Consider the following 10,805-nt stretch of genomic DNA (forward strand, 5'->3'; position numbering starts at 1 on the left):
ATGTTCTAGCACAAAGACAAAATATATTATCATCAAAGACATAGTATTTTATCATTAAAGACATAGTATTGTACTTATGTAGAAGAATTCTACCAATGTTCTTATTGGCTTTTAAAAAAGTATATTAACTATTTAGATTGTACATGGTGAAAAAATCAAAACATTAGCTAAATAAGAAACCTATTAGCAAAATAAATTATCAAATATTGCTTCACTAATATTCTGCATTTTAAAGAGTGAAAATTCAATGCATAAATAAACGCGAAATATAAAAAAATTCAATGCATTCAATATTCTATCTAACACGTCGACTATCAGGAACACATTGACACACACATTGACATTGAATGTGGCTGCCAAGGATATTAACTTCAGGTGTATATAATCTAATACATTAAAACAGCATTCAGCTTTCCTTAAATGCTTTTGAGTACAATTTCTTAGAAAATGAAAAAAATAAGGACAATTTATTACCATTTTAAACCAACTTTACATGAAAGAATTATATCCGAATCAAATGCTTTTTTATTTCTATGACTACATTGTACCCCTTTGAAAATCTTCAAAATAACAGTAATACAATCGATGCGAGAAAACATTAGAAAAATTTCAAAATCTGTAAAAATATGTTATTTCTGGTATAGCGAAAAGTATTGTTAAATATCTGCTATATATATAGATGAAAAAGGTATTATAGAAATGCTAAAAGTAAAAACAATTGTTTATTCAAATAAAGAATAAAAAAACTTTCTTGCTTCTTTTCTCTATTTATCAATTTATAATGAGTTTCTTTAATAAAAGAATATAATTTCCTTATATCACGCATGCATAAAAACGGTATTTTTTAAATCACTTTAAAAGATATGCTACTTTTCCATTCACTAATTAAACGAATGGATTGAAGCTTAGATAAAGGAAAAAAGAGCTTAGAATTTTGCTTTTGGAAAGCAATTTTTCCTGTTGATCTTCTATTGCAGAAAAAACAGTTCTTGAAAATAATTTTTTATATATTTTAAATCTCACTGACAAATGAGCAAATACTCAATTCCGATAGTTTTTTAACATTTTTTCGCTTAATATCTAGAAAAAATTTCTTTTTCTTCGTTTAATCTGAACGACTACAAAATAAATCGTCGAAAATGTAGTTTTTCTTTCAATGAAGTCGAAAAAAAGGTAAATCTAATACTTAAAAGAAAAAGTAAGGGATTTTTTTTTTATCGATGCAAAAAAAGTCTCCTTATTTTTTTTATACAATATTAGCAATGCTTTCTTAGATTAGGAAAGTTCTTGAATTAGCAAATTAGAATGAATAATTGCAATTCTTCCACATGAGTGTTTAATATTTACTGAACTAAATGAACTTTAATGCTTAGTTAAGAAATTTGAAAGTAATGAATTTAGAGTATGACGCAGTAAGTGAAAAATATTACTTCATTCTTCAATACATTTTGCTTAAGTATTTGGGCATTGAATTATACTTATTTATGACAACCATAGTTTTCATTTCTCTTTATACTAGGATATAACAAAAATATTAATTCGAGAAATTCCCAATTGCTTTCATTTAATAGAGGAAAAAAACAAATAAAGCTTTTTTATTTTAAAGCTGTACATAATTTAAAATGTTTTCGGATGTAGTCATTACAATGTTATCAATGTCAAACTTCTTGTTGAATTACAATATACACGCGTCTTACATTACGTAATAAGAAATTTAGTTAAGTATTGAATCAAAAATCGATATTCCTGAGATCCTTAACCAGAATCGTTTCATTTGTTTACATTGTACATACTATGCACACATATTTTCAGTTAAGCCTCATAGAAATATATACAATGATCAAAACAAGATATCCCCTAGAATATCTCTACTTATAATGATTGGATTTTTCGTACTAAGTGTCAATATCAATAGCTCCAATGGGTGACCTCAAATATGCCAATTAATCAGTACTAACTATTAATTTAAGTTGCAAAATTAGACATAAAAACTTAATTTCACTGAATAAATGTATACACACACGCACACACACATATATATATATATATATATATATATATATATATATATATATAATAAAAAAATAAATACAAGAAAACACGAAGAATGTTAAGAAAAACAACAAGTTTCATTTTCGTACAAATCCGTTTGCGAAACAGGCAATTTATGTTTCTCTTTTCTATTTTATATTTTTTCTTAAATAAACATCTATTTTCTAAAACTATTTATGGTCAATTTTTAAAATTATCCAGTATAATATTACCTTGCGCACATCCATTTCGGGCCCATCCTTGGTAACTAACAAATCAATGCACAGAATAACAAATCACTTCAGCAGTGCAGTAAGAACGACACTTTAAAACCCTCTTGTTACACTCAATTTGCGCTTTTGTTTTCATATTTTGTAATCTGGCAATCCTTCTGCGAAAACGGTTTTTTAAATAAAATTTTATCCCCCTTTTTTTTAAACTGTTGTTTGTTATTTTTTTACTTATTACTTATTATTTCCCCCTTTTTTTCATATGTCTTTAATTTCTCTTTGCTTTATTCTTCATTTTGAATTTATATATATATGTTTGGATTCTTAACCCTCCAATTATGGGGGTTATACAAATCGGAATGCTAGGAAGGTATATATGTTTGGTGCAGTCCCGAATTAAGACCAAACAATATCGCCGTAGCAGGTGTAGAAATTTAAAATAACCATAATTTAACTGTGTGATCGACAAGAGAAAAATACTTAGAGTTTCTCCGTTGCTACCAAAACCAAGTTAGTGCACTAAAGAAGAATGAAATTAAAGCTGAGGCTTTTTCATTCATCATTTTTTGCTTCCTCGAGAGCGGTTTATTTATTAATAGTTGATTGAAAAACACCTCGAAGTTTCTGGGCAACATACATTTTTTGGCTGATTTCAGAACAGAAACCAAAGTTTTGTTTATTTTTCTATCGTTTGGAAATAAAATTTTAAACGTTTAATATATTATTTTTTCATAGTCTTAGAATTAGAACATGCAATCTTTCTGAATGACATCATTTAGATTTTTTTTATTCTGTTTTAAGCTCTTTTTTTAAATAGGAAGATTTCATGTTAAAACCTAATTTACATTGATTATTTAGTTTCTATACAAAGTTGCGGTGCAAATCACTTTTTCACCTTTGAACGAGTCTATTAAGCAAGAAGGTTACGAAACGGAAAAAAAGGTACTAGAAAAAAAATGCAGAGTATTTGGTATAGAAAATTTAGAACTATTTAGAACTGGTAGAACTATAATGCACATTCACAAGATTTTATATAATTCATGATATTTCTTCGATAACTGAAAAAATTAGTGAATGTTAAATGGCATTTCAAAAACATTAAAATATGTATGTTTAAATGATATATGTTTAAAAATAAAATTTGATTCATATTTTTAAATTTTGCTTCGTTCTTCTAAACATTAAAGTTACGCACTTTTCTTTGGATAAAGATAATTCATATAAATCTAAAATTTATATTTAATTACAAAAATAGACTTAGAAAAAAAATTATTGTATCAATATTTAGTGATAAATATGACTCATCGATATTGAAGAACAAGTGGAGCGACATGTTGTCTGAATTTGTGAAGAGTTCTAAACTTACAATACGATTCTCCCCATCACTGTATTGGTGACAGAAAATAAATTTATTTTATTATGTTATTATTGTTTGCATAAATGATTATTTTCGTGTAAACGGATTTCATGACTGGGTTAAATATTCTTTTTAGCACTGCTCAATTAGTTTCTAAAATATGAAATTAACATTAAGGAAACCAAACTTTCAGCAGCTCTCCTGACTAAATAATTAGGGCTAAAATTTCCAGATTGATTTTTTCAGAGAATTTCCAGGGAAAATATGTTTTTGTGTCCAATTAAGATTTTTCCCTAGTTAATTAGTATATTTGAGGTCACCCCCTGACACCATTAAAATCGACCTTAGTAAATGAAAATGAAAGTTATACAGGGTAATATATTTTGTATGCACTGCACACATCTATGAATAACTAGGAAAATCATAAAACACAATATTTGAATTACTGGTATTTGTTCCAACCAGATTGTACACACCTTTTCGTACAATAAAGTATATCAGTAAAGTAATATCACTGATTTTTCTGCGAAGCTTATGCTCATTTAATCATGTTCATACTGATTGCAGTTGATAAAGAGGAAGTCGACTTAACCACACGTGGTCGCTCAGTCATCTCTGACAGTTCGGGGAATATAGGCATTCATTTTCGTGAGACCTATTTTTGTCTCCCGCGTAGCGTGCGGAACACATAAATAGCTTGCCATTTGGTTTTGTGCGGTTGACAACTTAGCTGTTAACTGCAATAAATGTTAACTGCATCGTGCAGTTGACAAATTAGCTATGGGAACTGTTACCTTAATAAAGACGACTTTTGCATATAGTTTAACGGAACGTCAAGTAAGTCAAGTTTACCGATGTCAAAAGGCCATTTGAAGGCCATGGAGAGGTCAGTGAGAAAGGATCAGACAGGAAGGCAATCAATGATCATCATAAACGAAACTCTGTCACGCGCAACTGAATTTCAGTGTTCAATTAATGGTAGAGGTACTAAACATTCCAAATAGGCATGGCCGGACATCAGAGATGATTAAAAACTTCAGTTTGACAACGGATCTTTCCACTTCACCAAATTCGTGACCAGCTCTTTGACCAATTCAAATATTTCATGGTTCTCCAATTGCCTAAAAGTTTAATATGTTTCCCTAAGAATTCTTCTTGTTTAGACATTGGAAAATACCCAACGAAACCGTTGAATTCGGGACAATTTTCAAAGTCAAAGGACCGACTGTGATGCCTTGTATTCCTGGAAATCTAACTGGAAGTTCTCTATAAGCGCAGAAGATATTTTTTTTAAAACATACTAATAAGTTGCACCTATCGGTTTTATTCTTTCTATTTAGTTATCTCAGTAAAACTACTTTCCGTACAGACAATGTATAATAATGTAATAAAATCTGCATAGTAAAATTTAAAAAGAAATTTTCGTGTCAGAACAGAAAATCAGAAAGGCAATGCACTAACTTAAATGCATTTTGTATTTTTGTTTCTTACCATAAATTCTCATAGTTTGCGGAGAATTTGCATTTTGCACACACATTCGAAATTTAGAAATGCCTTACCATAACTGAGTTATCGTTGCCTGCATCAATGGCGTACTATTTTACGTTCACCATGCATTTAAACTTTCAAACAGAAACTGTCTTTTCACAAGGTATGATAATGAAAGAACTTTTTAAATATTATGAGCATTAAACATTAAATAACAAATATGACACAGAAAGCAGCATAAATATCATACATTGGTTTTAATATTCTTTTATGCGACAATTAAGATTATCTTAGTTTTTTAGAATATGTTATTATCTTCAACAAATGTATATTGATAAATTATTGATTGCACTTATAGTAGAATAATATGAATATTTTTTTAAAGTAAAAACTCATGCATGAAGTTAATGACTGCAAAATTTTAAAGAATGTGTTTCCTCGAGGAAGATTGATTACAAATAATTGATTTGCCATGGAACTAACACTTATTGTGCATGGACGTGATGCATTTGTTTTGTTTTACTCGATGAAGAAGATGTGCAATTTATAATTGATGAGATAAAATCGTAAAAATGATTAGGAACATTTGAATCGAAAAATTATTTTTTTACAGTAAAATAGTGGCAGAGATTCGTCGCTTAAAAATCTTCAAAACTACGATTATTTCTACTTCATGCTTCATCGGAAAACATGAAAACGCAATAAAAAAATGAAAAAAGTGTTTTCCGACAAGAATAGTTTTTTTAGAACTTCCTTTTTTAATATATATTTGCAAGCAACAACATTTTTAAGAAAATGGAGAAGAAAGAAGAAGGAAAAAAATGACAGATCATGAGGACGGACTCTCCCTATCTTTTCCTACATTTGCTTTGGCTCATAAAATAAGCAGTTTTCTATGCCCTACATTTCAAGTTGTACAAAACCTAAAAAATAATAAAGCTTTGCTCTTACTAATTCAATGTTCTCATAGTTTGTTTTTTGTCCATGCAAAAGAATTTATTTTGTTTGATTAGTATTTTTTTTTTCCATTTTAAGAATAACGAGTTTCTTTATCGCAGTTTCGAAACAAATATTTGAAGTTTTGTCCTCCGAAAGTCATCAATTTTATTATAAAAAAATTACTCCATAATTGTTTTCGGTAAATGTATAAATTGTATTCAGTAAAACTACAGAATGTGAAATTAGCACAAGATGAAATGAATTTAAAACGTATTTTAACAGTTTTTTTACTTCAGTTACTTCGTTATTCATTACTAAGTTAGTTAAAAAGTAGTTCTCATACTGAAAAATACAGAGCTCTAATATAATTTCGAGTTTTATTTGGAAAATCACTAAACATCGTTTGAAATAAATTCAAGTTAACTCAAAATCGGGTGCTCTTTTACAATTTAAAAGCTGTAGTTAAATCTAAACACCTGAAGTGAGGAAAGATAACACTAATTTCAGGTCCATTACCAGATTACGTGAAATATTTTTGATTGCGAACACACCAATGTTGGCACATTTTGGATAAAGACAGTGCTTTGCTTACAAATATAATTAAGGTGGCGTAAGTATTTTGTTGCTTCCATGCTTCTATACATCTTCAGAAGCAAAAGGTTTCCGTTAAAATATGTATGTTTGTTTTAAGTTGTTATTTATATTTAATTTTTTCAATTCCTATGAACTGTATTAAACAAACTTATGATGTATATAATCCATCCGTTTCTGCTTTGCTAAGCCTATCTCGAATTAGTCTTGGTTTTCTATTTGTGATTCGTGTTCCGCAGTGGACTGATCATTAAGACACGGTTCCCAGCAGATCATCACTGGCTGCTGTCAGTGTGCGGGTGGGGGACCACTTGGATCAGTCTGAGTAGGGACCGAGAGTGTGCGGTGTTGGTCCTCGTTAAACTGTTCAACCGAAAAGTGCTCAACTTCGCGTGCAGGTCGTTGGGCTACCGAAGCGGGGGTGCCATCCCTTCTGCGGAGGATCAAAATTGAGATGGCATGTCTTCTGATCATCCTCAGGGATGTTTCCCAGACCGTCGCCAATAGCCCATTGTGCGACGTAATGCGACGTAAATGAACTACAGTGTGCACAGTGTGTACAGTGAGCACAGTAACCCTAGTGCGACGTAAATGAACTACAACAACTATTTGTGATTCGTGTATATTTGATTTACAAACTATTTTTTTAAAGAATTAGTGTATATATCTATCATAAGTTAATAATTATGACTTTATATTGCACAGTACAGTAACTTTAATGACACTTTTGAGTATCTCATTTTACTGTAATCAAAACTTTTAGTGAAAAATGGTGGCAACTACTCTACATCAAGCAGCGTAAAAGGACATTCTTGGTGTTTCGCTTTATCAAGACGGGAACTGTTTTTAATTCTTGGTGTAGTTGAACAATTAGCGGATTACCGATTTGGCGTAAAGTAGTTACCTCCATATTTTGTGTTAAGATACACTAACATTTTTTATAGTGTAGAGGAATTTTAGAAGGTTCTTATAATTAGAGATGTATCTAGTACCCGGTTATTCCCCGATACCTAGGAATAACAGGATCTGAAATAAAATCTGACCCACCCAGATTTTATTTAATATCCTGACACGACCTAACTAATTTCAAAACGCGATATTGAGTTTTTAATTCTTGGTGTAGTGGAACAGTTAGCGGATTACCAATTTGGCTTAAAGTAGCTACCTCCATATTTTGTGTTAAGATACACTAACATTTTTTATAGTGTAGAGGAATTTTAGAAGGTTCTTATAATTAGAGATGTATCTAGTACCCGGTTATTCCCCGGTACCTAGGAATAACCTGGTCTGAAATAAAATCTGAGCCATCCAGATTTTATTTATTATCTTGGCACGACCTAACAAATTTCATAACATGATATTGAGTTTTTAATTCTTGGTGTAGTGGAGCAGTTAGCGGATTACCAATTTGACGCAAAGTAGTTACCGCCATATTTTGTGCTAAGATACACTAACATTTTTTATAGTGTAGAGGAATTTTAGAAGGTTCTTATAATTAGAGATGTATCTAGTACCCGGTTATTCCCCGGTAAATAGGAATAACCGGGTCTGAAATAAAATCTGACCCACCCAGATTTTATTTATTATCTTGGCACGACCTAACAAATTTCATAACACGATATTGAGTTTTTAATTCTTGGTGTAGTGGAGCAGTTAGTGGATTACCAATTTGACGCAAAGTAGTTACCGCCATATTTTGTGCTAAGATACACTAACATTTTTTATAGTGTAGAGGAATTTTGGAAGGTTCTTATAATTAGAGATGTATCTAGTACCCGGTTATTCCCCGGTACCTAGGAATAACCGGGTCTGAAATAAAATCTGACCCACCCAGATTTTATTTATTATCTTGGCACGACCTAACAAATTTCATAACACGATATTGAGTTTTTAATTCTTGGTGTAGTGGAACAGTTAGCGGATTACCAATTTGACGCAAAGTAGTTACCGCCATATTTTGTGCTAAGATACACTAACATTTTTTATAGTGTAGAGGAATTTTAGAAGGTTCTTATAATTAGAGATGTATCTAGTACCCGGTTATTCCCCGGTAAATAGGAATAACCGGGTCTGAAATAAAATCTGACCCACCCAGATTTTATTTATTATCTTGGCACGACCTAACAAATTTCATAACACGATATTGAGTTTTTAATTCTTGGTGTAGTGGAGCAGTTAGTGGATTACCAATTTGACGCAAAGTAGTTACCGCCATATTTTGTGCTAAGATACACTAACATTTTTTATAGTGTAGAGGAATTTTGGAAGGTTCTTATAATTAGAGATGTATCTAGTACCCGGTTATTCCCCGGTAAATAGGAATAACCGGGTCTGAAATAAAATCTGACCCACCCAGATTTTATTTATTATCTTGGCACGACCTAACAAATTTCATAACACGATATTGAGTTTTTAATTCTTGGTGTAGTGGAACAGTTAGCGGATTACCAATTTGACGCAAAGTAGTTACCGCCATATTTTGTGCTAAGATACACTAACATTTTTTATAGTGTAGAGGAATTTTGGAAGGTTCTTATAATTAGAGATGTATCTAGTACCCGGTTATTCCCCGGTAAATAGGAATAACCGGGTCTGAAATAAAATCTGACCCACCCAGATTTTATTTATTATCTTGGCACGACCTAACAAATTTCATAACACGATATTGAGTTTTTAATTCTTGGTGTAGTGGAGCAGTTAGTGGATTACCAATTTGACGCAAAGTAGTTACCGCCATATTTTGTGCTAAGATACACTAACATTTTTTATAGTGTAGAGGAATTTTGGAAGGTTCTTATAATTAGAGATGTATCTAGTACCCGGTTATTCCCCGGTACCTAGGAATAACCGGGTCTGAAATAAAATCTGACCCACCCAGATTTTATTTATTATCTTGGCACGACCTAACAAATTTCATAACACGATATTGAGTTTTTAATTCTTGGTGTAGTGGAACAGTTAGCGGATTACCAATTTGACGCAAAGTAGTTACCGCCATATTTTGTGCTAAGATACACTAACATATTTTATAGTGTAGAGGAATTTTAGAAGGTTCTTATAATTAGAGATGTATCTAGTACCCGGTTATTCCCCGGTAAATAGGAATAACCGGGTCTGAAATAAAATCTGACCCACCCAGATTTTATTTATTATCTTGGCACGACCTAACAAATTTCATAACACGATATTGAGTTTTTAATTCTTGGTGTAGTGGAGCAGTTAGTGGATTACCAATTTGACGCAAAGTAGTTACCGCCATATTTTGTGCTAAGATACACTAACATTTTTTATAGTGTAGAGGAATTTTGGAAGGTTCTTATAATTAGAGATGTATCTAGTACCCGGTTATTCCCCGGTACCTAGGAATAACCGGGTCTGAAATAAAATCTGACCCACCCAGATTTTATTTATTATCTTGGCACGACCTAACAAATTTCATAACACGATATTGAGTTTTTAATTCTTGGTGTAGTGGAACAGTTAGCGGATTACCAATTTGACGCAAAGTAGTTACCGCCTTTTTTTGTGCTAAGATACACTAACATTTTTTATAGTGTAAAGGAATTTTAGAAGGTTCTTATAATTAGAGATGTATCTAGTACCCGGTTATTCCCCGGTACCTAGGAATAACCGGGTCTGAAATAAAATCTGACCCACCCAGATTTTATTTATTATCTTGGCACGACCTAACAAATTTCATAACGTGATATTAAGTTTTTAATTCTTGGTGTAGTGGAACAGTTAGCGGATTACCAATTTGACGCAAAGTAGTTGCCTCCATATTTTGTGTTAAGATACACTAACATTTTTTATAGTGTAGAGGAATTTTAGATGGTTCTTATAATTAGAAATGTATCTGGTACCCGGTTATTTCCCGGTAACTAGGAATAACCGGGTCTGAAATAAAATCTGGGTGGGTCAGATTTTATTTATTATCCTGACACGACCTAACAAATTTCATAACGCGATATTAAGTTCCGGAACCCGAGCTATTGATACCCGGTTCCGAGTACTCCGGCTTGGTCATGTCTGCCAAGTAACAATCGACCTATGCAGTCGATTATTTTTTAAATCATTTAATCTAAAACTACAGGTTTTGGCATAATAAATGTTACTTGAATGCTAATTTTAATACTGCTTGATTCAAAAGAAGAAATAAAAACGTATAA

Source organism: Parasteatoda tepidariorum, chromosome 7 (genome assembly GCF_982258835.1).
Source record: "Parasteatoda tepidariorum strain Cologne lab strain chromosome 7, Ptep-v5.0, whole genome shotgun sequence".
Taxonomy (NCBI): domain Eukaryota; kingdom Metazoa; phylum Arthropoda; class Arachnida; order Araneae; family Theridiidae; genus Parasteatoda; species Parasteatoda tepidariorum.